Genomic DNA, 23,726 nt, shown 5'->3' with positions numbered 1-23,726 from the left:
TCTGAGCTGTGGTCCTGCAACAGAATGGACACCCCACACCAGCCGTGGCTCAGACATACAACAGTGGGCAGATGTGAGAGGCCATGGTGCTTTGGTACCCAAGATCGGCCTTAGAAGGAATGGCAGCTTTTAGGCCTGAATGGAAGAAGATTCACTTAAGAAAGTGTGTACTTAAAGAGGACCATCGATGATAGTCTGAAAATAGACACTGCATAGGTTTAAAATGTTGAAATTCTAAAATAATTCCATCACATCTTCTACAGGAGATAATCTACCCATGAACTTCTTATAAAAGACACTCACTAGACTTCGCCTTGGAATTAGGTTAGGGATCTGGGCTTGTTTATTCCCCGCAGTAAAATTAAAATGTCACCTTCAGTTTCACAGTGGGCTGATGAGGTCATATTTGCATTGCTATAGATAAGCTACCTGGCGTGACTTGAGATGGAGAACAAGAAACTAATGGCTGATTCACTTGAGAAATCCTCTCTACAACTGTACACTGCTCTTCTAAAAAGAGCAAGTGGTAAGAGCAGACACGCCTGCCTCTGCACGTGCTGAGAATGCCCCTCAGAAAAAAACCCCTTCTGTATCACTACTTGTTTTGTTACATGGAAAGGCCCCAAATTTTATTAGTCTCAGTTTGTGTAGTCATCAAAGGGCACACATGGTTTCTGACATGGACAACCATATCCCTGTCCTATCTGAAGCCTTCCAAAGAATCCCAGGTTTCTCTGATGACTGCTTTAGCTAGAGTCCACATCTTCCAAAATGATCCCCTCCCTGCAAGAGTATGTCTAGACCCGCCACTTACCATCCTTGCCCAGCAGAGTCTAGGAACATGTCCCTAAACCCTGCACCAGCTTTCCCTAGTGATGAGAATCTCAGGAAAGTTCATTTCCCTTCATCCTGTTTGGTGAATGCTTGGCTCCTATAGCTTCATGAAGATTCAACCACGGCTCTAGCTGTGTTGAGTGCCCTTGCTCCTTCTTGAGACTATGAGCTTCCAATGAGTTCCACAGAAAACCATCTTTTTTGAGATCAATTAGGAACTGTCATTAGCTGAACTATGCACCCCTAAAATTACTAAGTTGAAGCCGTACCTTCTGGTGTTCTCGATGTGACTGTACATGGCAAACAGGCCCATCACGGGGTAATTCAATGAATACTGAAGCTGGTAAGGGGGAACATAATTTAGCCTGGCCTGTGTCCTTACAAGAAAGTAAAATTGGGACATCCAGAAAGACAGTAGTGATGTGCACAGTCTATGATGATTAATCTTCATCAGTTTGACTGTCTTTAGAATCACCATGGAAACATCTCTAGGTGTGTCTATAAGAGTATTTCCAGATATATGTCACTGAGGTGAGACCCACCCTGGGAGGTGAGTGACACTGTTCACTCAACAGAATAGAAGTCAGGTTACTAAAGAGGAGAATGTGAGCTGCACCCTAGCACCCATCCTAAGAGTAGATGCCATGGGAGCAGCTGCCTCAGGCCTCCGCCACCATGATTCTCCAGTTGCAACCCACTGTACCCCCTGAAACTATCTCCTGCAGGTTATTTTTATCGGCTATTTTTTTTTATCACAGCAGTGAGAAAAGTAACACAAGCCCACTGAAAGTGACCATAAAGAAGCCAATCGAGGAACCTCAGAGGAAACCAACTCCGCCAGCTCCTTGATCTCGGACACCAATCTCCAAGAAGCATAGGGAAAGAACTTTTGCTAGTGAAGTGACCCCATCTGTGAAGCTTTGTACTGGCTGCTGAAGCACACTACATTGAGAGTAACTTTCCTCGTATGAGTCTCTCCAAGAAGCATAGGGAAAGAACTTTTGCTAGTGAAGTGACCCCATCTGTGAAGCTTTGTACTGGCTGCTGAAGCACACTACATTGAGAGTGACTTTCCTCGTATGAGTCTTCCCACCCTCCCTCCCCTCCCTGCAGCACCCCTTTCCCTCCTTCACACTAGTCCCCTTTCGTTCCATGTAGACACTAAGAAGAGTCGATAGTGATGCTTGGATCCTGGAAATCACAGCTGCTGGCATCCAACGATCTAGTTTTGCGTCCTATATTGTTCTTATGAGAAAGCCTGCCCATATTAGGGAAATCCAGACACTTCTAGAAGCAGGGCAGAATGGCTTTCCCTTCTTCCCCCTTCAGAAAGACGGCTGCAAAAGTACCCGGTTCAGGCTTCTCTCATGTTCAGTCATTTCCCTTTTTGCCAAAGGCTTTTGACCAACATCTCCATTTACAGAGAAACCCTGCTGCTCTGTGGGATCGGCTGCAGGGGCAGATAAATGCGTTATCAGAAAGGCTCATGGAAAGACATTGCAGCCAGTTAAATGTCACACTGGCCTGTGTAGGCTAGGACTCCTGAACACTGTTCTCATCATCGGCTGTTTCCTCTACTCGGTAAACGGTAAACTAAGCAAACTGTGGCTGACACGCCAGGGCATGCTGGCTTGCCATGTGTGTGCTCCTCATATGAACTACTGTCTTAATACCCTGGGGGCATCTCTTGAATGACATACCTCTTCCTGCTCACACCTTCCTTCAGTAGAAATCATCCCAACTCAAAACCATCTCTGCTTTCACTCCCCCTGCAAAGAGCTGCTCACATTGGGGGGTGAGGGTGGGGGTGCATCACTGTGGACTCCTGTGCTATTCTTAAGAGTCTGGGCTTGGCGAGCTCACTGTAGAGATGGCAAAGACCCTGTGATGGAGTGCCTAGCCAAGGGGAATCAATAGAGAATGCAGATCTACCAAATCCCACCTCTTCCTGCTGAGAAATGCCAGTAGCCTTAGTCCATTGTCTCAAGCCATGCCTCATCTGTACTTTCCTTTTCTCCTTAACACAGTATTTGTAGCTAGAAACAAGGAAGGATACAGTGAAAGAATGAACTCTGTTGACAGCCTTAATGTTTCAACAGTAACAAAGTGACTTTAGCATGTATTGTGTTCTTGTTCCATTGTCTTTTCCTTAAAGTCTCTGCCTTCAGAGGGGTAGTCAGCTGGACATAACCTTAAGGAGCATCAGCGGAATTCCTTTTTTTTATTGGGAGATGGCCCTGCCTTACCTTATCAATTGCTAGGCTCCCATGGCATCTGTACCCTTCCTTCTCTGTACCATAGTCAGTTGAGTTCACCCAGACCCTGCCCACTCAAGACTTCAGTGCAGAGGACTTCAAAGCAAGCTCTCTGGATGGCAGCAACAGAAGCAGTCAGAACAGCAGAGCTGGGCTAAGAGAGCTAGTAATGCTTTTCTTTTTCTGCCTTTGGTTCCTCCATCAAGGAAAGGAATACCAAACCTTCCATGAGGTTTCTCACTGGTCAGTCATGCCACTGCAGGAAGAAACCGAGATAACAATCTGTTGTACATCAGAAGGAACCTGCACCCTGGAGACCACCCTCAACCTGATGAACAACGCTCCTGTTTGTTGAGAAACCAATCACCAAGTCTCTAAAGTCCAACTGAGTGAACCCCAGGAAGTTAGAGCTTGGAGTGTCAACAAAAGATCAGCAGGGCTACTGAGGAAGCCCTGATACCACCATAACCCTGGTCAATAGGGTTCTACTCGTCATGTTTACCTAAGGTTGTGTGGTGAAAAACTCCAGGAACTACTGCAAGCACCAATTGTTAAACAAGTTTCTTTCCATTGTCCTTGGGAACAGGAGTCATGCAATTCCAAGAAACCTTAGTTGATCACATTAATGTCTTTAGCAAACATCCAACAGTAGCCCGACTTGACCCCACCCTCTCCATGGACTACAGGACAAAGGCATGAGGCACCCATGCACTGATAAGTCACAGCTTTCTCCCTCTTTTCCTTCTTTCCAATCATATTTGGAAAGACAGAATGCTGAAACCGTTTTCCCTGTTGAAACAGCTGGGGACATCTGTAAAGGTCAAAGACAGCAAACACGCCCACACCACTCTCTGTCTCTGAAGCAACCTCAGATGGCCTAGGCTATGGAAGCCCTCTTCACAGACTCAATAATCCCACCAGAACTTCATTCACTGTATCTCTAAAGATAGAAACAGGGCACCATGGCTTTCCCGTCTGATCCACTAACTCCCCTGAAAAGAATCCGTGAGTATTTTACTCTCCTCTTGTCTTAGTCTGCAGTGACAGTGTCTTGACCAGGCCACCAATGGGAACTAGCTGTGCACCTTTTCATAGCCACTCTGCCAGGCAATCTAGAAAGTTCCCAGTACCCACTTCAGTCAGACCAGCTTTTCTTGTATACCTGTTCCTTCATCAGCTGAGGATAAAACTTTAATTTCAGTTTACACTATGAATACGTTGACTTCTGGGAACGCATGAGTAATTATTAAAAGCACCGAGGCATTCCGAAAGCTGTGAAGTCACATTCAGATAGCAGGTTTCTCTGGGAAAATACAAATTCCTCAAAGTGCCAGTCACACAAACTTCTAGACGGTTGTAAACGTGAACTTATAGGTTTCCTACCTAAATCTAAACTTAATAGTTTGTTCAAATCTAAATACATGTAAACAAAACTTGCTTAAAAACAATTCCAAACATTCCAATATTAAACTCCATATTAAACTCCTTATATAACAGACTACTTCAGAATGCCATAGCCCTTTCAAATCCCTGAATCAGCTCAAATAGTATAACTTGTTATTCTAAAGAAAAACCAAGCCTCTTGTCTCCTGGAACTTGCAAGCCAGACGACACCAGTCATGGGCACGAACACTGTGGGCATCCATCACCTGTGTACAAAACTCACACACTCGATGTCCCAAGAGGCCTTGAACTATTTCTGCATCATTTTGACTCCAAATTAGTCAAAGAATGGTTTTCCTCTCAAACATGAACCTTCCAATCCACAACCGCTTAACCCTACAACGGTTGTCCACTTTAGGAAGAAACGAAAGACACAGTATCAAAGCCTGGTGTTAAGAGTCATTTTGAAATCAGGCAGTGGTGGTGCACTTTAATTTCAGCACTTGGGGGGCAGAGGCAGGCAGATCTCGGTGAGTTTGAGGCCATCCTGGTCTACCAAGTGAGTTCCAGGACATGTCTCTACAAACCAAATAAATAAGGAGAGTCATTTCATTTTGATGCATGCCAGATAGTCTTTATAGTCTCTGGAATAAGACGGGAAGCATACGCCTGGAATATAAGAAGTAGAGACAAGTAAACTAAAGGAGACAGGAGACAGATGACGTGGAGATAGAGGAATAGCAGGTAGTTTCCAAACAGTTCCCCATGTGGGCAAGTGTGCTGTAATAAAGGTGAAAGAGGCCCTTTATATAGAAGTGGTGAGAATTACAGGAACTGTCAAACAATAGTAACAGGCGAAAGAAACAGTATGAAATTTGTTGTCAGTTTCAGGCCGTGAATATGAGTAACCCAACTGGACATTTAGATTTTTCCCCGCCTCGCTCTCTCTCAGTTGGATGGAATAGCAGAAATGACATCTCTATTGGGAAATAACCTGGCTTCCCCCCTAGCCACTAACCAGCTCGTGGCACGTTGGGCACACCACTGACTTCTCTAAGTTCCAGGATAAGTATTTCAGTAATGAGCCTTCCAACCTTCTACTCCAATGAGCAAGCATTTACAAAGAGAGTTGGATAGTAACTAGAAGGAGCCAGGGAGTTTCTATATGCATATCCTGCGTGAATGAGTATTAGTCGTTCACAGGCATGAATAGTGAATTAATTCTAACAAGGCAACCCTAATTGCACAACTGGAAACAGGTGTACTGCTTACTTCCCCTACTTAAGGACATTAGCCTCTAGACACAATGACAAAGGCATTTCTAGTCAATAGGCCCTAACTGTATCTGCTTCTTGAATAATGAAACTGTTCAGTAGATCACTTTTCATTGGGAAATTTAGTATCACTCACTTTAGGTGAATATGGAGGGATATTAGCATGGTAAGAATTATTTAGTTTTGAGAGTTGGCATCCCCTAAGATAATTTGGCCAATTAGCACTGATGAATGAAAAAGGACTAAAAGCCGTAGATCTTAGGAACACTATTTGAATTTCTACTTTCCATTTATTTCCAGGTGAAATGCATATTGCCATTAGTCTGAAGGGATTAAAATTCAATTATGATATGCGTCATCACAACATAATGACATCCTGGAACTAGGAAGAGTCCTGTCAGCATACTCAAAGAACTATAGCTATGAATTTCTGTTTATTTTGTTTTGTTTTGGGTTTGTCTGTCTCTTTGGTTTTTAGCCATTGGTTCTTAAGTTCTTCCAAACACTTCCCAAGTCATTCTCATGGGCCTGGCATGTAACATTGACTTCATCTGAAGAAGTATGTGACTAGCTACTGACCCAGAGGAGGAAGGAAGAGAAATGGGTCTGTTCACCACTTCAGAGTGAATGGGGATTCAAAAGGCAAACCGAGGCTGGATGGGCCATTGTCCTAACTTGATGATTTTCTTTCATCCTTATAATAACTCCGTATTCCAATCTCCACTTTCAAAATGAGTGTCAGGCACACCAAAGCTGAGTGGTTTGCTAAAGTTCACCTAGCTAGCAGTGCCTGAGGCACCTGAGGCAGGATTCTATGAAGGTGACCACAACCCCAATGACACCAACCTATAGAAAACATCACCCCTAAATACCATATTCCATATACAATGCCCAAACTGTTGCTGCCCCTCAAAGGGCCACTCAAAGAGCCACTCAAGTGCAGCTCCTCTCCTCTCTTATCCAAAGTGAGTTTTCATTCATGAAAAGTTCATAAAATGCTTTTAAGTGACGAGGAGAAAACACCACACAGAGGGTTTGGCCTTCTCCACTCAACCCCACATTCCTACACCATCCTGAAGCATTTTCTTATGCTCGAGTGCCCTGTTGTGCTCAAGAACAGGATCTATTTCCAAATCTCCAAAGCTTTCAGGAAAGTCTTCCCAGACTCTTCTCAGTCCTGCCCTCTGTGCACCAAGTGCCTAGGCTGCTCAGAATTCTCTATGTGTTTCCTTAGATTGGTACTTAAATCCTCCAGGCACAGAGGGAAAAGCCACCAGGGGCTCTCTCTGCCTCTTCTTTCACCCCATGCCTAACTCCCAGGGGGAAAGAGGGAGTGCTGTTTAACCCCTACCAGTTCCTGCATGTGTGTCTCCTCAGAATAAAACTGATCTGCACCCCAGTGACAACATTACTGGTACTCTGCTTTCAAAGGCTTCACCACGCAACCTTCCCATGTGACATTTACCTGCACATCTGTCTTGCTAGCTACAGAGGGACTGGCATATAACAGCGGCTCTGCTTCAGAAGACTAGTAATGGTTGTGGTTTTTGAGGAACTACCGGGGTGTCTATAGATTCTCAAAACAACTTAAATGCCCTCTTGATTTTCATAAGCAGCCCTGGGAACACAAGGGGGCAGCCTGAGACCATGCAACCCATTTTGGAGCAAATTCACACAGTGCCCATAGAATATCAAATTATATACATACATCACACATATGCATATAGCATCTACATATGTGTATTATATATATATATATGCGATGTCTGGGTCCTTTCATATTGAAATAGGCTGTTTCTGGCTAAATGTTGCTAAGTACTCAGCTCTTCATCTGCAGCTGCTAAGTACTCAGCTCTTCATCTGCAGCCTGGGACAGAAACGCAGCTCAACACAGTAGAAACTGTTGAGTAATGTCAGTTCCATTTAGTACATCAAACGTCATCAATAGGGAGATTAAGGAACCCTCAAGAGCCAGTCACTATGATTAGTCATTCACAGGCATGTGTAATCCTTATCATAGCCTTAAAATGAGCATTAATATATTTATTTTACAACTAAAAAAAATGGGGAAATTCACCAAGATGTGATGTCATTTGCCCAAAGTAGACAAGTCACTGTCTAAAGATCCTCCATGCCCAGTTTCTCTTCATGAAACCTCAGGATAAACCCCCAGCAAATTTCCCCAAAAACACATTATTTTATCTTTAAATTCTGTCAGCAACTCTGAGTTCCAAAGAATAAATCTCATGCTCACTGAATTAGGTCAAGTCTTGGGAGAGAGCGAGTTGGAAAGGATTGAGCTGAGAGAAAACTGTGTCTGTCCTGGAGAAGGCCAACTTGTCAGTGGACTCGGAGGATATCTTTGGCATCTACCTAAGTTACCAGCTAAGACCTTCATCATGAAGAACAGAAGGTGGAACCTGCTCACACCAGTAAAGGTCTATGCAAATCCAAAGAACCAGACACCAGCACACCTGCTTTGATATCATTCTCAAAACTTTTTTGGACAGCTCTTGAAAATCAAAATTTTATAAGAGAGCACAAAAATAAGACCAAAAAACGTGTACAAATCCTTTATTTGGTAATGTTTGCTCCAGCTTTTAAAGTATAAGGGTGGTTACAGTGAGTTTGAGGCCTAAAAAGAAACATCTTAGCTAATCTCAATGCAATTTTAGAGATATTGGTAAGGAGTGTGTTTGTAGACTACTAAGACTTCCCCTTTCGAATATGTATTTATAAAGACAGAAATGAATTGTTTTTCAAAGACCAATATAAAACCACTGAAAAATGACATTCTACACCACTTCATTTAGTATTGTCATTAATAAGATTTTATAGTGCATACCTATAAATATGTATGTATACATTTAAGTGTGTGCGTGTGTAAATACATGTTACTTGAGTTGTTTGAAGAATGGTTATGTTGTGCAATGTTTTACAAAACTACCATGGACAACACAGACCTCTATTTTACAATGGACAATATTCCCAAAAGGTAGGTTTTTCTCTGATTTCATGCACCATTTATTTTAACCATGAAATGAGAATGGCTTGAAGTTAAAGGGAAATAAAAATAAAGAAAACATAATTAATACATTTAAACCCATAATGAGATTTGTTCTGGCAAATCCAGGAGGATTATGAACAGGCCTCCAAGCACAGGGAGCCGAAAGCTAAGGGTTCTTCAACTGAATATTTAAATTAAGGTAATGGAGGAGATGCATTTCCTAAACCACAGAGAGCTTGAACACCAGCTCAGAAACACACATGCCACTGTCCAGATAGTCAATATGCTGGTACAATATAGCAGGATTTGAAAGAGTTCCCTTTCTCCACCTGCTAATGTTTGGCAAGAAAGCTGGCTAAAGGAACAAAAACTGACATAATATTTTTAATTGATTTTAAGATTATTTTGTTTAAAAACCTAAAGCTCACTGATTTGAAAACTATTGATTTTGGACTATAATCCAGCACTCTCCCCCATTTTATTTAAGTATAGATAGCCCTCTAAATTATATCACCCAATGAATTATTCATACAGAAGAAAACAGAACTCTAAATACACAAAGCTCATCGCTAAGGATCAGAGAGAATAAAATCCCTGCCACTTAAGAGGTGGCCAGACACTCACCCTACCAATTTATAAGCTGGGATATAGTAAATGTGATCAATATTGAGGGTATCTTTGGTCCTTTAAGGAACAAAAGGGAGGATTGCCGTTTTCTGCCACGTGTTATTCCAGCAGGGACATGCTGGAAATCCTTTAGCATGAAAACCTTTGAAACACAACCCGCCATGGCAGAAACAGAGCTTTGGGCTCCTATCTGATTCATACAGTCAGTAATATTTTGAATAACAAAGGTAAACCAGCATCTCCCCTTTTAAAAAAAACTGAAGGTCCATAAATTGGGAAATATATCATTTGAAAGAAAATCTGCCATCAAAGGACTGTCATGGCTTCTGTGGATGGGGTGGGGGGAGCATTATGAACTTGGTGTTTCGCCATCTTCTTCCCAGCAACCCCAGCTCCCATCTTCCTCCCCACCTCTGTGGGGGTTTGCCTCTTGGGATCCTTAATGAAACAATAAAGTAGGAATCAAGAGAATTCGGGAAAGGCTTAGGCTGCTGAAAAGGTAACCATTTTCTCATGCTGGCTTCTGTAGGCCATCTTGTTCGTTTAAATGCCAAGATGTCTTAATCTGTCCCAGGTGGTGTTACCAGGGGCAACACCATCGCTGGTCTGAGACTAATGTTCCTTGGTCAAATGACCCGCAATAAAGGGCTGTCAGGCAAACAGTTAATTGATGCAAACGAAGAAAGTCATCATCCCTGCAGTGAGATACATTAGAACAGAAAGAACAATGGACAGTTCTAGAAAGAAAAAAAGCGGTGTGCGTTAAAAAATAAAATAAATCCACAATTTCCCTCGCTGAGAAGGATGATAAATATCGGGGGAGGAAGTTAACTTAAATCTGATAGAATAAGTAAGATTGGCCTGGGGGAGGGGGAAGAAGCACGCACATCACCACGACGGGGGCCGGGAGGGGGTGTCATTTGTGTCCAAGGGTTTCATGAAACATTTAGGGCAAACGCCTTTGTTCCTGGCCTCTGGAGGGGAGTGGGTGGATGGATGATGGGGAGATCAGATGGGGCTGCCTGGCCCTCCACACCCTGCTCTCTGGCGCATGCGCGAGGCCAAGACAAAGGAATAGGTAATTACAGTCCCGATTCATTCATTTTGCCCGCAGTACTGGAGGTCTGTGAGCCTTTGCTGGGTTCCCAAGGGTGGAGGTTAATCCACACCCCATCAGCAGCCCCTTTAATACGTGTGTTTCATTTTAACCCCGCCACGCAAGTAGCCAGCGGTATTGGCTAAGACAGAGGTGTGTTAACCCCCGTACAAAACACTGAAATTGCACCCATGTGCGTTGTGCTCCTTTCCACAGAGTGAAAAATCACTGGGGCAGAGGCCGTCCACCGAGTTCGTCTCAAGGCGGAAATGTCTCGGGGGAAGCAGATTAGGAACAGGGCCAAGAGTTCGATGAATATTCATGAAAAGAATGCGGTCCCCAGCCACGCATTGTGTGCCTCGGATCCAGGCATTCTGCAATAATTTTTTTTTTAATGGTGAGGGGAAGCGGGAAACAGACGTTGGGTTGTAGCCTTTGAGCTACGGGCAAAAATCTACAGAAATCTTGGCTTGCAGCAGGGTTGAGCCCGTTGGGGCTGCGCGCTGTCAGGTTCAAGCCCACACCCCCTAGGCTGGGGCGGCGGTGGAGGCTCACGGCGCGTTCTCAGAGCGCAAGGCTCAAAAAAGAAAATGCTGGAGATGTCCACAGGTTAGTGGGAAAACAGCTCAGCCGCAGACCGGCTTGGGGCTTTGATCTGCCCCGGACGTGCACACCGCCTTCTGAACCTCGTGTTCCTCGGTTACCCCAAACCAAGATCCAAGAGTCCCGCGGGCCAAGCCAACCCCCGCCCCTTCTGATCGGACCAGATTCCGTGTCTTCTTTCTCTCTCCCCACCCCACCCCCACACTCCATCTTCTGCTGCTGCGCCCCTCACACGGAGGGCTTTCTCCGTGGCTGTGCGGGTTCCGATGACAGAAGGCTGGGTTCAGCCCACAAAACGGTGTCTGGCGGATTCGATGGGTTTAAAGGGTTTCGCACTAGGTATTTCCCGGTCATCAGCAGCTTCTCACCCTCCATTCCCTCCCTTCCTAACTCGGTTCATCAGCATCGCCACCACCCGCCTCAAGCTCCCCACCCTATGAAAGGCCGAAGCTGTCCACCTGGGGGGATAGCATCACCCTGGATCCCCCAGTACGATAGAGCCCACATAGAGAAGCCCCACGCCCACTGTGTCTACTCCCGGCCGCACCCAGCTGCACCCATGGAGAACCCTGGGCTTCAGGGTGGGGCGGGGCCCTGGGGAATCGATGGCCATGAGTCCGCTGCGTTAGGGATCCACGGCGCGCCTCCTTACCTAGGCTTTGGGTGCCTGTGCCGGCCCTGGGTGAGCGCGGAGCCTCCAAGGGGCCGGGGTGGCTGGTGTCGTCCGGCCCGGTGCCTGGCTGCTCGGCAAAGACTCTCTCCCGGCTCGACGGCGGAGCCCGGAGCGTGGAGCGAGTTGGAGCGCTGCCGCCGCCGCCGTCGCCGCTGCCGCTACTGCCGCCGCCGCTGCAGCCTCTGCATTTCTCGCTCGCTCCCCCTCCCCTTCCTGCCCAGCGCCCTCCCCCCGCGCGTCCGCCCGCCCAGCTCCTCCGCTCGCCGACCCCGCCCGCCTCGCGCCCGCCCCTCAGCTCCTGGCCCGCGCCAAACCAGCTCCTTTAGCGCCCCGCTACCCGGGGGTCCCCAACTTCTCTCCTCCTGTAGCCCCTGTGTCCCGAGACGCCCCGCGACCCAGCGCCCCCCAGTCGCCACACCCTCACAGTCACCCCCACCCTCTGCTACCCTCATCCAGATCCCTCCCCTCCAGCCCTGTGCCTTGCCTGCCTCCCCAACAGTTTCTGTTAGTCCCCCCTCCTATCCCCATCTTGCACGCCCCTCCATCCTCCCACCCACGGAGGTACTGTCTGTAGATTTCTTCTCTGTGTCTCACACACATTTTATTTGAAAGCACTGAATAAGTAGCTCAGGCTCTGGCTCAGACTTAAGGGGCTGATGAACTACGCCCCCACCGCAGCCAGCTTTCTCTGCTCCCCAGTCCGCCCAGCTCCAGACGTCGGGCTGAGATTCTGCTATCACGTAGGCAGTGAGATTGGGGGAGACGCGATGCTTCCCTTGAAACCATCAAGACAGATGTGCTCGGGTTTTTAGAGTGTACCCCCAAGGCAAGCATATCTGGGGCGTCTCCAGGCAGATGCTAACCCTCGGGGTCAACCAGGAGGCTGCAGCTTTGCATGACACCACCGCCCAGAATCCAGGTCCGGGTGGAGGGGTGGGCGGCACCGCCCCTCGGGGGGGATGTTCTCCCGACTTCGGAGAGGAAGAAAGGAAGAAATGCACCCTAGGAAAATGGGCTTCGATTTTTTTGTGTCTGTGCTTTCATGGAAGTCACCAGTTCTCTGGCTGCTTAAGATGCCACTCAGAAGCGCACCGAGCCAGACTGTGGCTAGCCTTGCAAAGTCCGCGTGTCTTGGTCGGCGACCACTTAGGGTAGCCCCGGGATAAACAATAGCCATCAAGGTTAGGAGATATATATTCGCCATGCTTACCTGTTGACAAAAAATGCAAAATAAAATTTAAAATTTGGAAAATAATACATGGTAACATCTTTTAGAACCAAGGCTTTTCAGACAAAAGCCAATTTTACCATCCCGAAAGCCATGGAGCCCTGGAACTACCGTTCGCGGCACTTTGGCGCCCTCTGGCTGTGTCAGGATTGCTTGCTTGTTCTGCTTCGTCCCAAACGAAGAGGGGCAATGGAAATGCTTGCTGTTCTCTTGGCTGGATCTACCCTCCTGAGAGGAGCACGAATTCAGAAGGACCTTGTTCTCCACGGTCGCGATGGCAAAACATAATCATATTTAGAGAGACAAACGCCAAAGGTAAGCTCCTGCTTCTGTCAGCATCTCACCTAGGAAAGTTAAGTCTTCCTTGACAGAAAAAATAAATAATAGAACCTTAATAAAAGTGGCAATAGAAGTGTCAGATCTTAATCAAAGAGTGATGGGGAAAAGGTGAAAATATTTTGTGGTGGCTGATTCTCCTCCACCACCTCCTCCTGCTCCCCCTCCTCCTCCTATTCTTCCCCTTCTCCTCCCTCTCTTCCTCATCCCCAGCCCCCTTCCCTCCTTCCCTCTATCTCAATAGATGATAGGTAGATAGATAGATAGATAGATAGATAGATAGATAGATAGATAGATAGATAGATAGATAGATAGATAATAGATAAGATAGATGATAGATAGATCTTTCTTTCAACCTCTCTCCTCTCCCCCTCCCATCTTCCCCCTGCTTAAACTAATTAAGAAATCAAACAGTACAAGAACAGGAAATCAGATCCCAAATGAGATTTATTCAATTGAGCATTTCTTTCTCTTATGTCAGTATACTACCTATGACGCTAGACCTATTTGGGGTGCTGTGGCTCCCACACCAGAACCAATTATGACAACCAAAACTGTTTCCAGATATGGCCAAATGTCCTCTGGAGGCAAAAATCCATACCAGAATGAAAGCCAGTCGATTAGTCATTTTTAAAGTTCTTAAAGCAAGCCTCTGTTTCACTCTGTTAATGAGATGAATGTTTATAATGTATGATAGTTACTGTTTGCTAAAGGAGCTAAGTAGTATGTGGAGCTGAGTCGGGGTGGGTGGGTGTTACACCATGTGACATCCCTCACTTAGAATTCGGGTACTTTTTATCCCAGTGATCATCTTCAAATTAATAGACCTTTCTACTGTGTTTGCAGGATAAGCCTGTAGGAATTGTCTTCCTTTATGTAGCCTCATGTTTAATTTTTTTGAAAATAACAGATAAGAAAATTATTGTTCAACACCTTTGGTGCTTCTGGCTAGGGTTTTAGGATGGAGAGAGAAAACAAGCCTTCTAAAGGTGTGACTGGACTGCAGATCACTGGTTACCATGGAAACAGAAGGCAAAAGCTCGTACTGATAAACAGGATTGCAAGTCTCCTTGATGCTGTCTCCGATTAGATTTAGTTGTTCACCCCGTTTTGAATAAGAAAAAAAATATAAACAAAGGAAAAGGAGAGTAGGCCAAGGGTGTGGCTCAGTTATGGAACACTTCCCTGGGATGCTGGGGGCCCTGACTTCAATCCACAGTACCACACCTGTGAGCACATTCACTCGTGGATGGGAGAGATTCAATAGGGGCAAAGAGGATGGTGAGGAGTGGGTTAGTTTCATCTTTGGCCACTCTTCTACCATCTCAGAGCATGTTTCCTTCAAAACGTCTCTAAAATACACACACTCGGCAAGTTAGTATTTGAGCAAAGGAAGCTTTGGATTTTAGAAAATCATTGCACTACCTCTTGTGAATGTTACAGACAAATGAATGTGGGAGCTGAAAGGGTTAAGGATATGATTCACAGCAAATTTAATTAACATTAACCATGACAACCATGAAAAAGGATGTTTTCCTTCTCTAAAGAATGAAGGATTTAAGAAAAAAAAACACAAAGCTAGACTACACAGCTTATATCCTGAATTGCAGTCATTTTGTTTGCCTGTATAACTTGTTCCAATAAGCCCTCACCTACGTTATAAAGGTTTTCATCAAGAGGACAAATGCTCCATAGCTATTTATTTTTGCTAAATGATTTGCAACAAAACTGCTTGCAATGTAAGGGACTCTTTGTCACAGTTTCAAAAAAAAAAGTCACCCCATGTCGATTCAGCTTTTAAAATCATGGCTCTGTTGAGTCCCTGACATTGGTTTATGTTGACAGACCTGGTCTCACCTTCCAGTCTCACCGCTGACTCCCTGGTCCTACCTCCACCACCACCCACCAAGGCCCGGCAGCAGCCTCCGTTTCCCAAGATGAATAAAATGAAAACAGGACAAAGATATGTGTGCAGCCACCTTTGCCTGAGGTGGCTTTGAATTATTCCTGTCCGTGTCACTAGAGAGACCCAAAGTATATTCCACTCCACTAGTATTAAATTCCGGCCACAGGACTAACAGATCTCACCAACAAATTACAAGCCAAGAGTTAGTCAGTATTATACATGAAAGGATAATGTATACTCTTTTCCCCTAAATACATTTAAGATTTTTCTTCAAAGCAAAATATGGGTTTATTTCATCCTTTTTCTTCCCCCTCTCCAACCCCAGCCTCACTGTTCACAGGGCCAGAGGAAAGAGTAACCTTGGCTTCATCGGTGTTATGAATTGTCTTGCTTCCCAGATAGCATTTGACAATGTCACATAAGAGTTGGAGAGACGGAGCTGGCATCTAGTTGATAGAGGCCTGGGGACACTCCCACAACAGTTATCCAGCCCAAAATATCAATCACTATAACAATGAAAGGGCTGAGAAGCTCTAGTTGAAAATTGAGTATGATATTCTACCCATATGGGTAAGGCAAAATTTTTTAAAATTTTATTTGAATTTATTTGTTTTTGGTAATGTTGGGCCCAGCAGAAGCTGCTTTTTTACTGTGGTGTCTTCCTCAGGGCATCACAGACTAACATGGGTTGGACTTCTAGTAGAGTGTTCTCTTTACTGGTTCTTTAAGATATCCTTTGTCTACTACAACAGAAATCTGGCCTGTTGCTTCAAGAGCAAAGTCAAAGATTACCACTGAGAAATTTGAATTCCATTCCCTGTTACAACAGGCTGGGTCACTGAAAGAAAATGGCCTAACTCCAACTCCCCATTTTACCTGCTCTTTAAGTTTGTAAAAGGATAGCTGGAAACCTGGCTAGACCCTTGTTTAGGAGGAAGCACCAGGCTTGAAGTGGGAGGAACTGGCTGGTGTGGGCATTGTTAGCAGGATGCAGAATTTTCTCCAGACGAAAGCAACCTGAGTCTCCTTGAATAGTTCTCACACCCTCCCATCCCCCGTAATTCCCCCACAAATCCCTCAGTTCCCAAGTAGATTTCTATTCACCAGCACTTTGTATGAAAAAACCACATAAAACCAAAGGGAACACGGGGTCAGCCTGCCAGCCAACAAGGGCTCTTCCAGGCAAGGCATGCCTGTTGCCATAAGACACCAAGCAAGAGATTAAAGTGTAAGGGCTTTAGTGTGGGGAAATGGTCCCTAACTTGGGGGCTCCCTTCCCTCTTAAATACTTTAGAGGATAAACTATTACAGCATAAAGAATGTTGTAGAACATCTGCTAGCTCTACTGAGACTGTCAAAGGGGGCTGCGGAGTGGGAGAGCGGTTAAGTCTGCCTCTGCAGCATCAGTGGGACCCACTTCTACACACAGTCAGCTCCTGCTCAGTTAAACTAATGAAAATAATTCTGATTTAAGTCCAGTGCAAGGAATGGTGCCCGGAATAAATTGGCAAATGCAAAATCAAGTAGCCAGCAGAACATCAAGGACTCAGCCTTCTGTTACAAGCAAATCAAAAGATGCTGCGTGGCCCACTTGAGAAGTAAGCACTGCCCAGGTAGGTCCCAGCGTCTGCCTGCCTCTGCTCTTCCAGTGAACCCCTTAAGATCCCAGGCAGCTTCTCTAACTCCCTTGTCTCTTAAGTTCAGGCAGCTCCAACTCCAATGAAGCTGAATGAACATCGGGGTGAAGACTTGATCTCCAAATCAATAAGGTGATGTGAAACCAGAGAGCCAGACTGGAAATGTGTGAAGGGGGGAAATGAAGTGGCCAGTTGCCAGTTGCGTGAATGTGCCCTGGGAACATGGTGCAGTGGGAAAACCCTGGCCCCCATGCTAGAGTGTCAGTATTCTTGGAAGATTTTTAAGTTTCATTTTCTTTATTGTTTTCATCAAAACCAAGCACAAATAAAGGTGTCAAAGCAAGCTTTCATGTGCTTAAAGGGAATTGCTGTGCAATGTGTATAGTATTGTCCCAATGAGGTTATAGATAAATGGTGGGGGTGTCTGCAGGGTTTGTCCCCAGACAGTGGGTCCCCCTGGGAATTTATGCTACTTCTGAAGTGGGGTTTAAGGTAACTTATCTTTCTGTGCTGTCTAATTCTATGTCAGCTTGATACAAGCTAGAGTCATCTGAGAGAAGGGAACTCAAGCTGAGAAAGCGCTTCCATCAGATGTTGCTGTGGGCAAGTCTGCAAGGAATCTTCTTAATTAGAGGCTGACAGAACAGGGCACAGCGCACGGTGGTGGTGCCACTCCGGAGTGGTGGTCCTGGATTCTGTTAAGAAAGCAGACTGGACAAGCCATAAAGAAAAAGCTGGTAAGCAGCTCCCCTTCATGGCCTCTGCATCAGCTCCTGCCTCCTGGCTCCTGTCCTGTTTGAGGTCCTATCCTGATTTCCTTCCATGATGAACAGTGATGTGAACTCCTACACCAAATAAACCCTTTCCTCCTCTACTTGCTTTTGGTCATGGTGTTTCGTTCATCACAGCAATGGTATCCCTAGCTAAGACACGTTTTAATGCCATGTTATAAAATTCTGAGTTTAATGAAGAATTTTTGTAACTGCCCATGTACTGATTTAGTGACTAGACTATACATAACCTGGGGAGTTACCCAGTACTCAGGAATATCTGCCAAGAGCCTTTCCTCTCATCGGTGTTCCTGGCACTGCCTTTTTTAACATCATGCCTCCCACAACTCTCTACTTCACTTGTATCTGACTGTCTCCACTTGATGAAGAATGTACCTCATTCTGACCTCAGAACAGAAAGATCAGGCTTGGCTGCTGGACTTCTAGAGCCAATGACCTCTCTGTTCTGGCATTCTTGGTTTGAAAGTGACGCATCAATGAATAGCAATTACAGGAACAAGGAGTTTTTGTCCTGGAGTTAGCCTTCCCTATTCATCGATACGTTACCTTTTTATGTTGATGAACCCAGATTACTGTGCTATGTTCTGCTTTCTGCGTAAACCTTTTGCTTCCTCCTAGCTCTGTCTGAATGGACTGTTACATAGAATCATTGCCAAATCAGAGCAGTTCAACACTGTACATTGGCAAGACATTACTCTCCTTCTAGCTCCTCATAACGCAGCTATGACAGCTTCCCACTTCAAAAGGTTTTTCACCCTTTGAAATATTCTGTATACAGGTCTAGTATTGAACCTACCAGTCACAGCTGTGTTGATTTTTATGGCTCTTGCCCTCCAATAAGATTAAACAAATTCAGTACAATCAAAAGAACCTAAGAAAGCCAGTTCATCCAGAACTCTTCTACCAATACACCCAATAATTCTGCATAGGTGCGGAGTGGTTTTGAGTTGCACATTGAAGTGAGGACCCATAAAAGTCTATTTAACAATTTACTAAGGGGTGCAATGAAAAGCAAACTCACGAATACCAAACGAGGCAGACGCCGCTGATCCCCCTGCTGCTCTCTTGTTGTTCTCCCAAGGGTGATGGGGACCATTTACAAGGTGTGCTCTGACTACCCACGAGAGCCCACATGACTCTTCTCTGTTTTATCTGGTCACATCTCCAGAGACAATCACACTCATTGCAAGTCACCTCAAAAGTCAATGGCTAAACGGATCAAGCTTGTACCACAGTGTATATTTCTTTTTTTTTCTTTTTTAAATACTTTTTATTTATTATGTATACAATATTTTGTGTATGCCTGCAGGCCAGAAGAGGGCACCAGACCTCATTACAGATGGTTGTGAGCCACCATGTGTTTGCTGGGAATTGAACTCAGGACCTATGGAAGAGCAGGTAATACTCTTAACCGCTGAGCCATCTCTTCAGCCCCCCCACTTTTTAACTAATTCTCTGAAAATTTCGTACAATGCATTTTGATCATATTCATCTCTCTTCCCCTGCTCCTCCCAGATCCACCCTCTTTCCCTACTCACCCAACTTTGTATCCTCTTTCTGATTTTTAGACCCATCAAGTCCAGTTTGTGTTGCACATACATTCTTAGATGTGTGGTTTTCCACCAGAGCTCGGGTGACGACAGCCAGAGGTCCCACAAAGAAAACCGCCCCCCCCCCCCCCATTTCACAGGACATATCATTGCCAGCAGTAGTTCCTTGGTTAGGGGTAGGATCCGTGCCCAGCTCCCAGCTCCATACTGGAATTTTGTCAGGCCTGTACTTGCACAGTTCCTGTGCACACTTCCCATGCCATTGTGTGTTCACAATGCTGTGCCTGTAAAATACTGTTTCACTATGGCCACCCACAGCCTCTGTGTCTTCCGTCTTTCTGCCCCTCCTCAGCAATGATCCCTGAGCCTTGGGAGGGGAGAGGATGACATCATAGTCCTGTTTAGGGCTGAGCATTCTACACTCTCTTATTCTCTGCACCTTGGCAGTTGTGGGACCCTATTAATAGTTGCATCTATTGAAAAAAGAAGCTTCTCTGACAAGAATTGAGAGGTTCGCTAGTCTGCGGGTATAACAATAAGTCATTTGGAGTCGGTTTCCTTTAGCAAACTCATAGCAAAGAGTTCTTCTCTAGGGCCCATGACCTCACTAGCCACAGGTTTTTGGCCCCAATAATAATGACAAGAATGGGTTTCATTTTGTGGAGTGTGCCTTAGATCCCATCAAAGGGTATTTGGCCACTCCCATGACATTCATAACACTATTGCTCCAGTGGACATGTCTTTACTACGCTAGTCATTATTGTAGCTCTTGGAATTCACAGCTGGGCAAGGCTGATGATACATTTCTTTACCAATAGATAAGGTTTCATTTTTCCTATGCTGATTCACTATTTGATCTATTTATTATTTTGTCTAGTTTAATTAATAAAAGGTTTCTTAAAAGTTCTGTGAATCAAAGTTTCTTAATTACCCTTCCTTTCAGTCATCTTTTTCTTTTTAAGAAAATATTTATTTATTTATTTTGCATACAGTGTTTCTGTCTGCATGCATGCTTGCTGTCCAGAAGAGGTCATCAGATATCATTATAGATAGTTGTATAGCACCATGTAGTTGCTGGGAATTGAATTCAGGACCTCTGGAAGAGCAGCCAGTGCTCTTAACCTCTGGTCCATCTCTCCAGCCCCTCAATCATCTTTTTCAGTGGCAGAACTGTTTATATTTAGACAGACTGGTTCTGGGGATACCTACTGTTCTCCATGAAGACATAGTTAGAGAGATGGATCGTCTTGGGTCTTAAGCACATATGCTTGGTTGTTAGAGGACAATGAATTAAATCCCTAGCTTAGTTCTACTTTCTAGATTTGTAGCTTTGTAAAAATTCTTTCTGTTGTCTGGCAAAACTTTTTCTGGGTAGACACAACATAGGTATCCCATGATAGACAAAAGTACAGATAACACTAAAGTCCAACCTGGCAAATCAATGAATTCTCTTCTTACAAAGGTACAGGTGATGGGTTTTGTACAAGAGCAGAAATGAATCCAAGAGAGCTGCATCACCAAAGCCCACCCCAACATGAGCTCACAAAAGCTGGGAATCTAGAGTACAAGGCACACCTGCAAGCAGTTCAACAAGCTGGAATGTGTCCTTTCCAAATCTGGTCTAAACAGGCAACTCAGCTGGTTTCTACTACTCCCAGGCAGCTGGTCTGGTCTCAAGAATCTTTACAAGTTTGACTTTTCTGAGTCTTCTTTGCAGCTTACTTCAGTTAGCCTGAGAGGGACTCTCAACTTTTGTGACTTACTCTGACAGGGAGGAGCCTAGTGGATTTGGTCAGTTTCAGGGACTTCCTGAAGCTACTTTGAGTTGTTTACTTTCTACATACAGAGCTTTGCTACAGAATGGAATGTTTCAGCCTGGGGGGAATTTGTTATATGGCTGCTTCCTTCTTTCTTATTTGGAGAAGGATGTTGCCTACTTCTTGAGATTGTTCTAAGTATTACATTTTTTAAATATGGAGAATTTAACCCACTTGTAAAACACACTCAGTAAGTGTTTTAGAAGTTAATTTTGCAGCATCCCAGTAGAACCACTAAGGGGAGAGGCTGTCAACAGCCATCATGGGAAAACTAGCAGTACATATCAGCGCATTTCCTCAAGGACTTTAGTTCTCAGCTTCCTGGCAGTTGACAACAAAAATATTCTAGACGATATAATTTCCATTATCTACTAAAAGAAAAGGTTACAGTGTGTAAAGAAGGACAGGTCTTCCTACCACCCAACTCTGAGAGGATACTGTTGTACAGCCCTTACCTTGCTTGGTACTGTTGATAATGCAAAAAATAATAGTAATAATAATTTCACAAGGGACAACTTTAATAAGTTTTTAAACTGGAAATGATAATAAATGAAGCCATGTATTTATTTATCAATCACTACACTACCGAAGCTGACATAGTATGACTCTACTAAACAATTTTCTGAGGAGGTGAAAGTAATGCTGTCCGAACAGGAAATTCTGTGCAGGGATTCTCTGTTGGACAGCATCATAGCTCCCATTAAGGGACCAAAGCTCGGGGCTGGAGAGGTGGTTCAGTGGTTGAGAGCACTGACAGCTCTTCTAGTGGACCGGGGTTCAATTCCCAGCACCCACATAGCAGCTCACAACTGTCTGTAATTCTAGTTCCAGGGGACCCGACACCTATGGCAAAACACCAATGTACATAAAATTGCAAAAATAAATAAATTTTAGAGAGAGAGAGAGAGAGAGAGCGAGAGCGCCCAATGCTCTGGAAAGTACTCACCCCAAGTACTGCCTCTTCTGTTGAGTCTCAAGTGGAGCTTGGCAATCAGGAGAGCCCAGTCTCTTGGGATAACCAGGGACGGAGATAAGGGAGTTCCCAGACCTCCCTTAAATTCTTTCTTTTTCTCCTCATCCTCATCTTCTTCCTTCTGCCTCAGTCTCCTCTGCTCCTCACAGTACTGGAGACTGCACACAGACCTTGAGTATACTAAGTAAACATTTCCTTAGATTTTTGTCAAATGCCAGATACTTTAGAGTAAACTTGTACTGAAGTTGAAAATTTAATTTAAATGCTGCCTTAGCTAAAGCAATGAGTCAATAAAGAAAGAAGTTGTATTTTAAGAGCTTCTATTTCCCCCTCCCTGTTTTTTTCTTCTTTTCCTTTTTCTTCTTCATTTGAGACCATGACCTACATTTTAGCCATGATAGAGAGTTCTCCCTGGAACTTCTCACTGGAAATCCATTGGGAGAATCTGTCATTGGACTCTTTGCATCCTGGCTTAGCTGTTGGACTCAAATGCCTTCGTGTGACAGAGTAGATACCGCAGAGTTCAAAATCCAGGAAATGGAAGTGGCAATCTGGGCCAGAAAGATTTTTAAGGAACATTTACTAGCTGAATGGACTCAAAAGTGTTCTGTATGACTCCTGCTTGTGGTGGGGAGAGACATTTGCTTCAGGGATGTGGCTATCAGTGAGTTTCTCTGTAAGTAACCCTAGTTAAACTAATTGGTTCATAATAAAAGAAAAGAATTTGCTGCTTCATCATGGAAGAAAGGGTAGAAAGAATACGACAACCAGAAGACTGGAAGAAGGGCTGTGAAATGTCACCATCTGTCCCCAAAAGCCATTACAGGGACCATCTCACAGCTGCTACGGGTGCCTGCACCGGGGCTGTGCAAGACCAGGGCTCACATAGGTCAGTCATGGAGCAGGAGGGACTCAAAGGTCAGCCTCCACCTGTGAAGGGATTCTGAGTGGAGGAAGAGGCACCCCCTATGTTCACTTGTGTGCCCACAGGAAAGGCCGCCAGGCTCCAGTGAGTAGTACAGACTCGTGACCACAAACAGCCCTAGCGTAATTCAAGACAACAAGAAGACATGAATATGAGTAATTGCCTTATAAAGAGGAAGGGCTGATGGGGTGGAAAGGAGATGGAGAGGCCGAGGTGAGAATAACTAGAGTACTTTGTACAGGTTTATGAAAATGTCAAAGATGGGAATTAATGAACGACAAATAAAAATGATTTCTTTCATAGAAAAGAAATGTAATTAATTATTACATACATGTTGTAACCAGCAATATTTCTAGCATTGTGCTTATTTAATTATGTATTATTTATTTTGGCTTCTTTTGTTGTTTTTGTTTTTGTTTTTTTGGAGATAGGGTCTCATTCATAAAGATCCATGCCTCTTTATCTGCCTCTCCATCATAGGGGCTGGGATTAAAGGTATGTACTCCACACCTAGCTTCTAGCTTTCTTTTTCTTTTTCTTTTCTTTTCTTTTCTCTTCTTTTCTTTTCTTCTGCTTTCTTTGTAATCCTGATGGCTTCTTTCTTTTTCCTGCCTTCATTTTCTGGCATCACCAGCAGAAGCTTGCACAGATGTAGTTGCGGAAAGAAGCCTCGCTTTGCACGGTCACATTCAGCTCGTGCAATATGGGCCATCAGCTTCCCTAGTGTAGAGGCCTTCATCAGTTTGAGAGCACCCTACCACCCCTTAGTTTGCAAACATAGTTATTTCAAACTGCTTTCCTATTTTACAAA

The 23,726-nt window shown here is 44.6% G+C and overlaps 1 protein-coding gene and 3 long non-coding RNA genes across 4 annotated transcripts in view; 2 read left to right on the top strand and 2 right to left on the bottom strand.

The window, feature by feature from the left end:
• The window catches only part of Basp1 (brain abundant membrane attached signal protein 1), a 47,091-nt gene extending 35,120 nt beyond the window's left edge, over nt 1–11,971 (bottom strand). The window contains exon 1 of the mRNA XM_075975831.1: nt 11,732–11,971. The gene's annotated coding sequence lies outside the window, so the exon portion shown is untranslated. The remainder of the gene's footprint in view (nt 1–11,731) is intronic.
• Nucleotides 11,972–12,465: 494 nt separating this feature from the next.
• LOC142852771 (uncharacterized) lies at nt 12,466–17,713 on the top strand. Its single transcript, XR_012910987.1, has 4 exons — nt 12,466–13,295; nt 16,697–16,820; nt 16,922–16,991; nt 17,389–17,713. It is a non-coding gene; the product is annotated as an uncharacterized LOC142852771 (long non-coding RNA).
• Nucleotides 17,714–18,957: 1,244 nt separating this feature from the next.
• Nucleotides 18,958–23,668, top strand: LOC142852770 (uncharacterized). Its single transcript, XR_012910986.1, has 3 exons — nt 18,958–19,048; nt 23,347–23,410; nt 23,553–23,668. It is a non-coding gene; the product is annotated as an uncharacterized LOC142852770 (long non-coding RNA).
• Nucleotides 22,565–23,726, bottom strand: part of LOC142852769 (uncharacterized) — a 51,007-nt gene continuing 49,845 nt past the window's right edge. The window contains exon 3 of the long non-coding RNA XR_012910985.1: nt 22,565–22,608. This is a non-coding gene — a long non-coding RNA (uncharacterized LOC142852769). The remainder of the gene's footprint in view (nt 22,609–23,726) is intronic.

This window comes from Microtus pennsylvanicus, chromosome 6 (assembly GCF_037038515.1).
Source record: "Microtus pennsylvanicus isolate mMicPen1 chromosome 6, mMicPen1.hap1, whole genome shotgun sequence".
Lineage (NCBI taxonomy): Eukaryota > Metazoa > Chordata > Mammalia > Rodentia > Cricetidae > Microtus > Microtus pennsylvanicus.
This window is presented reverse-complemented; position numbering and strand designations above follow the sequence as displayed.